Genomic DNA, 7,818 nt, shown 5'->3' with positions numbered 1-7,818 from the left:
GCCATCTGTACCACCTCCTTATGTGGCTCCCTACCAATCACTGTCATTCGCTCTCTGATCTCATTACGGAGCCCTTCCTCAAAATAGCTGGCCTGATCCTGCTCAGATTTCACCAGATCCGGCACATATAACATCAACTCTTTAAAACGAGTCTCGTACTCCTCTACAGTTAGATTTCCTTGTTTCAAACTCAGAAATTCTCTCTTCTTTTCTTTTTGATGGAAATAAGTGAAATACTGACCATCGAATTCCCTGAGAAAATCGGACCATGTCTGAGGAGTAGCGGAACGGGACTTCACCGAATTCCACCAAGTACGAGCCCTCTTCTCTAATAATCTCGTAGCCACCATCAGCTTCATGTCATCATCTAATCCCATATCAGAAAGAGTCTCGGACACCTGATTAATCCAGTCCTTTGCCACAGTGGCATCCAACTCACCAGTGAAAGATACACAACCCAATTGCCTAGCCTCCTTCAGCTTCTTGGAAATGGATACATCTTGTATTGGTGGTGGAACTAAAGGAGTAGCTGGAGGCACTACAGGTGGAACTTGACCAGTCTGAGCTTGACCAGCTATTGCTGCAAAGAAAGCTGCCAATGCCTGTGCTGCCTCAGTAGGCATGGCGGGAATACCAGTAGGTGGCTGAGGAGATGGAGGATGTGGAGGACTATTGGCCTGCTCAGCAGCAGGTGCTGCCCGAATGGTAGATGCAGCTGATTCCTCCTTACTGTATCTGGCTGATGACGTTGGGAACGACCTCTTCCCCTCCCAACCGATCTAGTGAGAGGTGGGCGTCCGCGTCGAGGAGGCATTATAATCTATAAAAAAAAATACGAGCAAGTTTAGGTAACCTTAGGCTCTATATGCAAATGCATGCATTCTATTCAACCTAACCTAACTTAACTTAATCCGGGGCCACACTGATATTGTAAATATTTAAAACAACTTTAAAACTAAAAACTTTGATCTTGAAAACCAAAAGCTCTGATACCAATCGAATTGTCACGACCCGGTACTCCCCTCGAGCCCGTGACAACCGCCGCGGTGTCCCGGTAGACACTTATTGCTCGGAATGTCAACCCGAATCCCCGCAAGGCTTTACTATCAGTTTCTCTGTTCCCTTGTGAGCAACCATTGTCAAATATCGTGTTCTAAAATATTTTAAGCTGTTTCCAACTTTAAACAAATAAAATATTAATTTTTCGTCTCACAAGGGTATTTTGGTCATTTTTCTCAAAAATTTTAAAACTGGCTAAAACGTAATATACAAGTACAAAACACACAATTCATATTCAAAATGAGTTTAAAAGTCTAAAATCTTCATTTAAAACGAAATTATGGTTATTTGAATATAATAAGAAAATAAAATAAATATTAAGTAAAATATTCTATTTTCTTATAAAACAATATTTATAGAGTTATACGTGAATAATTTTTATAACGTAAAAGTTAAATAAATTTATACATACTTAAATACAGTAAGCCAAAATATTTAATTTAATTTACAATAACAAGAGTGCCCCCGAATAAACAAAAATAAAGAGGACTGTGAACCTACGGTTTGGAAAATGCAGATCCCACTGTAGTCCTCGATGAGATCAGCTATCTACAGTCTATACTGAACCTGAAATGGGTGGAAAGGAGGGTGGTGAGATTATAAAATCCCAATGAGTAAACAAACATCATCATAAACATCTAGAGTTGAGTACATGGAGACAATAAAGTAAATCATCATAAACTGGGTTATAGCATTAGAACACATTTTGTTCAAAACACGTAAAGAGGCTTATGAATCTCATAAAAATCTAGGCTTGTGCCATAAATCCATTCTCGAGGACACCTTGGCCGAGGCATCCTACCTAGACCGCCAAGGTTATTAAAATTCACATTTCAAATAAATCATGTTTTTGTTTTGAAAACATAGCCGTTCCTTGGCGTTGGCTGAGTTCCCCCTCACGTGGTGGTTTAGCGTGAAGTGAACCCTAAACTTTACCCCAGGAGATACCCTACGCGCCTCTCCGTTCGAGGTAAGAATATAATGGGGTTTACCGTGCCCCTCTAAAAGGCTGGTCCACAGAAACCCCCTACTGCAGTGATTAATTAATATATAATCCACCATATAATAAAACTCAATAACATGATATGGCAATTTTGTAATTCGTAGTTTTTCAAGGTAACCAAACAATTCGCATTTCAATACAATTGCCAACTAGCCAATCATGCTCGATTTATCATAAGCCAGTTAATTTAAACAATCAAATTGCCATAATTAACAGTCTCCGTGTACTCTATTTTTCAAAATCACTATTAATTTCAAAACAATTTATAATTTAATTTCATTGAAACTCATTTATTCATAAAAAATGAATATTTATCTTTTTAAATTTCTTTTTCCATAGAATTCATGAAAGCATTTAAAAACCACCCTAGATAATTAAAATGACAGTAAGTTTATTCACAATGTCTAGAATGCAGACTTTCGAAGCACTCTGTCTACTGGTCCTCGGATGCAATTTCCTTGCCTTTATCGGAGGACTCACCACCTTGACACAATACAAAATCGAGAGTTTCACCAAGTTGGTACTAAATCAAAATTAAACTAATTTAGATTACCAATGCATGATATGGAATGCAAAAATGCACTGGTAACTATTTAAACCCGGTATTGGCCTAATTCGTCTTATCACCCGATTAAATTCCTAACGGGTCCGTTTAAACTCCAATTTAATTCTTTTCAGTTTCTATACCTCAATTGCACCCAAATTAACTTAATGTCCCTCAGTGTGGTGCAAATTATCAGTCCCAACAACAAATTACGAAAATACCCCTAGTGGGTAAAAATTCGTATTTTTGCTCCGAAAATTCCCATTATTTTTCTAGGCTCATAATTCATCATTCCTTAACCAATTCTCCTAGAATAAAATCAAACTCATCCTCACTCACTACATGGTAAATTCAGCCATTAATGGTTGGGGGAGAAAATAAATTCTTTTCTTGTTGTTTTGTTTCTAAATATGCTAAACTAACTAAAAACACTAACATAAATTAAAATCAAATAAATCCAACAACTTTCTCTCTCCTAACCCATTTTTTCAGAATTGAATTCATCATGAAAACATGTAATTTAATCATGGAAAATAAAGAGAAATGCTTGGGAATAAGAAAACTCAAGCTTAATAGAAAAAACTCACCTTTTTCACTTAATTTCCTTGAAAATTCACACTTTTTCTTTGATTTTCTCTCTCTAGGGTTTTGTTTTCTCCTTTCTCTCTCTTGTTTCTTGCTTGGCCGAATGTTGAAGAAGAAGAATGGGTGGGCTGATTTTTTTTATGCCTTTTTATTGTTTAATGAAATAATATTATCTTATTCATATTTTAAATATTTTATTAATTCATTTTTTTTTCTAGCCATCCACTTGTCCTATTTTTTTCACCATGCATTCCCTTTGACTTATCCAAGTCTTAAGTGAAATTTCCAGATTTTTCCAAAGTTTTGGTGGAGCAAATTTTTCAAAATTACACTTTTGCCCCCGAACTTTTCAAAAATTACATTTTTACCCCAAAAATTGAAAATTTTCCATAATGCATAATTTTCACTCCTCATACTCATTTCACACTCCAAATAATTAAATTTGATCAAAATCCTTTAAAAAAATTAAATTTTCGATTTCAAATGGTAAAATTACCATTTTACCCTTTTACTCCAAATTATACCGAAATTAAAATTTTTCACTTCTAAACCTCAAATCTTACTCCAATAAGTCAAATGGGGCCAAAAATCTTTTCTAAAAATTTCCATTTTGTCCCAAGGTGGCAAATGACAATTTTGCCCCTAGTTAGTGAAAATTCTGATTTGACTCCAAATTGATCCTCAAACTCCAAATTGCCATTTTAAGTCATTCATGTACTGTGAAACTCTTAATCTCACCTTAAAATTCCTATTTGATCTAGTTCGAGGATTAAATAAACTTTGTTGTACCTCTAGGTACAATACTGACTTTTGTAAATTTTTTGGGACTCTCCTAGCATGCAATCATGCTATCATCACATGTAAGTCATGAATAATATTTTATAAGGTCGGGCTTTACATAAACTGATTTTGGTGTTAGAATTATTTATACTGTGTATTCAGCCTTGAGAGGCTAGGTTGGGATAAATTGCCATGTCATGCTAGAATGAATTTTATTGATTGGTGGATTATATATTAATTATTTACTGCAGAGGGGGTTCCGTAGACCAGCCTATTAGTGGGCCATGGTAAACTCCATTATATTATTACCTCGAACGGAGAGGCTTAGGGTTCACTTCACGCCAAACCACCACGTGAAGGGGAACTCAGCCAACGCCAAGGAACGACTGTAGTTTTCTCAAACTAAAAATATATTTTAAGTGTATACAAAAATTTTAACAGCCTTGGCGGACTCGGTTGGATGCCCTGCACAAGGTGTCACCGAGTATGAGTTTTGGCATGAGCCAAAGTTTTAAGAAATTCATAAGCCAAGTTGATTACTCGATTTTTATGGATTGATTTTATTTAGTTGAAATGACTTGAAAGGTAATGAAATTACAGTATGATGATTTATTTTAATTGTCTCCATTTACTCGACTTTAGATAGTTTAGATGGTATCTGTTTACTCACTGGGATTTTATAATCTCACCACCCTTATTTCCTCACATTTCAGGTTCGGGGAATTCCATAGTTAGCTGACTTTGACAAGGACCTTCATTTGGACTCGAATCGGTAAAAGCTGTAGGTTTCCAGCTTCCGATGCATTTTGGATAGATATGGGCCCACGTGTCACTGTAAAAGAAATTTTATGCTTTGGTTATTTACTTTATAGTATATATGAATATAATTATCTTTTACGCTATAAGAATTATGTACCGATAGTTTTTTGAAAATTATTTTACAAGAAAATAGTTTATTTTATTGAATATTTTTATTATATTCAAATGGTCAAATTTTCACTTCAAATAAACGTTTTAGATACTTAATTTTTTTTAAATCATTAAATATATATTTTTGGCTTACCTACTACATTTTTAGCAAGTTTCAAGGTTTTCGACAAAAATAACGAAAATGCCCCTGTGAGCAAAAAAAAATATTATGTTATGATTTGGAAATGATTTGTAATCCTTCGTATTTTGATTATTTGATAACTATTGCTCACCGGGGAAGTGCGAAAGCTGATACGAGAGCCTTGCGAGGTTTCGATCGACATTCAGGGTGAAGAATGTTTGTCGAGGCTTCGCGACGGTTGTCACGGGCTCGATGGGGAGTTCCGGGTCGTGACATTATTACTTGTTGTCCAATCTTGAAAGGATAATTAAATGCTGGTGGAGGATGCTCCGTTGGTGACTGCTTGGGTCTTACGAGCGGAAGTGGTGGCTTAAACTCAAAGATTGGTGCTTGCTCAATTGTAGGTGGAGAAATAGGTTCACCTTTTCCTTCATCAATTAACTCTACTCTATAGCAACAACTTGTAGAGCTAGGATTTTTATTTGCATTGAAAATGTTAAACTCAACTGCCTCTTCTCCAACTTTGAAAGTTATCTTGCCTTCCCTCACATCAATGATTGCTCCTGTAGTGGCCAAGAATGGTCGCCTCAAGATTAAAGGAATTTCTAGATCCTCTTCCATCTCAAGCACAATGAAGTCTTCCGGAATGTAGAGATGCCCAACTTTAACCAATACATCCTCAATAACCCCAACAGAATACCCGATTGTTCTATCTGTTAATTGCAAAAAAATTGTGGTAGGTTGTATCTCCTTAAGTTCAATTTTCTCAACAATTGACAAAGGCATGATTGAAACACCTGCACCCAAATCACATAAAGCTTTAGTAAATTCAAATGTACCAATAGTATAAGGTATAGAAAAACTCCCTAGATCTTTAAGTGTTAGTGGAAGCTTGTTATGCATTATTGCGCTGCACTCCTCAATAAATGCCACTATTTCAAAATCTTTCAGTTTCCTTTTCTTAGTTAAGATGTCTTTCAAGAATTTAACATAACTTGGCATGTTTTCCAAAGCTTCAACAAAAGGGATGTTTATGTGGAGCTTCTTAAAGACATTGAGAAATTTCTCAAACTGTTTATCAAGCTTTGACCTTTTCAACCTTTGTGGGAATGGTGGTGGAGGATAAATTGCTTGAGAGTCCCCTTGATTCTTAGCTTGCCCATTATTTGTCTTTTCCACCTTAACTTCTCTCTCAACAATTGCCTTGTCATCATCTATATGCTCCTTTGAAGATTCAATTGATTTTTTACTCACCCCTTCAGCTTCTTTGCCACTCTTAAGGGTAATTGCATTACAATGTTCCTTACCTTTGGGATTGACTTGTGTATCACTTGGTAAGGCACCTTGGGGTCTACTATTGATGGAGTTTGCAAGCTATCCCACTTGGATCTCGAGATTTCTCAAAGAGGCTTCATAGCTCTGAATTATGGCATCAGTCTTGGACATATATTGCAAGATAAGTTCTTCCACTTGGGACTTCTTTTCAGGAATTAGTGGTCTAGATTGTTGTTGAAAACTAGGAGGCACGTTGGGGTTTAGATTGGAAGGCCCTGTGTTGTTGTTCCATGAAAAGTTGGGGTGTTTCTGCAACCAGGATTGTATGTATTAGAATATGGGTTATTCTGCTGCCTGTTGAAGTTCCCCACAAATTGGACTGATGCAGAATTGTATGAACATTGATCACTTGAATGGCCATCTCCACACATCTCACAAACTACAAATGAATGTTGGACTGCATGAACTCTCAGTGTGTCAAATTTCATGGACAGTGCAGCCACTTGCTCAGCTAAGTTGCCAATTGCATCAATTTCATAGGCTCCAACAGCTTTTCTCAAACCTGACCATCCTGAAGGCCATTGATAATATTTGAAGCCATATCTTCCAACAAGTTATAAGCATCTACAACATTCTTACTCATCAATGCCCCACAGCAGCAGCATCAATTATGGTTTTAATTGACCCAACTAGCCCATTGTAGAATGTCTGAACTTGCAACCAATCAGGAATCCCATGATGTGGACATCTTCGCAGTAGTTCTTTAAACCTCTCCCAAGCTTCATACAAGGACTCACCATCAAATTGTGTGAATGAGGTGATATCATTCCTCATCTTTGCAATCTTTGCAGGCGGGAAGAACTTTGAGAGAAACTTTTGAGCCAAGTCCTCCCATGTAATGGTAAACCCATTGAGTAGTGAATTAAGCCAACTTTTTGCTTTATCCCTCAAAGAAAATGAAAACAGTCTCAATCTGATAGCATCGTCAGTTACACCATTGTATTTAAAAGTATTGCAAATCTCCAGAAAATTTACTAAATGAGCATTAGGATCATCACTGGGTTACCCACCAAATTGGACTGAAGACTGAATCATCTGAATGTAGATTGGTTTAATTTCGAAATTATTTGCATTGATGGAAGGTCTTCTAATGTTTTGGTGCAAACCTTGTAAAAGAGGAACAACATAATCTCGCAGTGCTCTATTTGCTTCGGGAACCAGATTAATCGCATTATTGCCATTTATTGTTACCCTCAACAATTGTTTGATTTAAAGCTGCAACTTGTAAATTCTCCCTTCGACATCTTCTGAAAGCTCTTTCTATCTCAAGATCAAAGGAACAAGATTCAAGTTGTTTCTTCTTTGCATACAATGACCAAAGATATCTGCAAACAAACAAAATCTAATAGTAAAACAAGAAAAATAAAATTTGAAGTAAGACTAAATTACTTGGTATTAGTATTAATAAAAATTTTAAAAACAATTCTCCAGCAACGACGCCAAAAACTTGTTAGTTAAAAT

The 7,818-nt window shown here is 36.2% G+C and overlaps 1 long non-coding RNA gene and 1 other non-coding gene across 2 annotated transcripts; one reads left to right on the top strand and one right to left on the bottom strand.

The window, feature by feature from the left end:
* Positions 1-727: 727 nt before the first annotated feature.
* On the bottom strand, positions 728-2,548 carry LOC148760802 (uncharacterized). The gene is made up of 3 exons (XR_016028211.1): positions 2,462-2,548; positions 1,561-1,626; positions 728-820 (listed from the first exon to the last, which is right to left on the bottom strand). It is a non-coding gene; the product is annotated as an uncharacterized LOC148760802 (long non-coding RNA).
* A 4,479-nt stretch (positions 2,549-7,027) lies between these two features.
* On the top strand, positions 7,028-7,134 carry LOC148760801 (small nucleolar RNA R71). Its single transcript, XR_016028736.1, has one exon. It is a non-coding gene; the product is annotated as a small nucleolar RNA R71 (small nucleolar RNA).
* The last annotated feature ends 684 nt before the right edge of the window (positions 7,135-7,818 follow it).

The sequence above is a fragment of the Theobroma cacao genome, chromosome 9, assembly GCF_053813885.1.
Source record: "Theobroma cacao isolate CCN51 chromosome 9, ASM5381388v1, whole genome shotgun sequence".
Classification (NCBI taxonomy): domain Eukaryota; kingdom Viridiplantae; phylum Streptophyta; class Magnoliopsida; order Malvales; family Malvaceae; genus Theobroma; species Theobroma cacao.
Note: the sequence above shows the minus strand (reverse complement) of the source record. Positions and strands in the feature narration are given on the sequence as shown.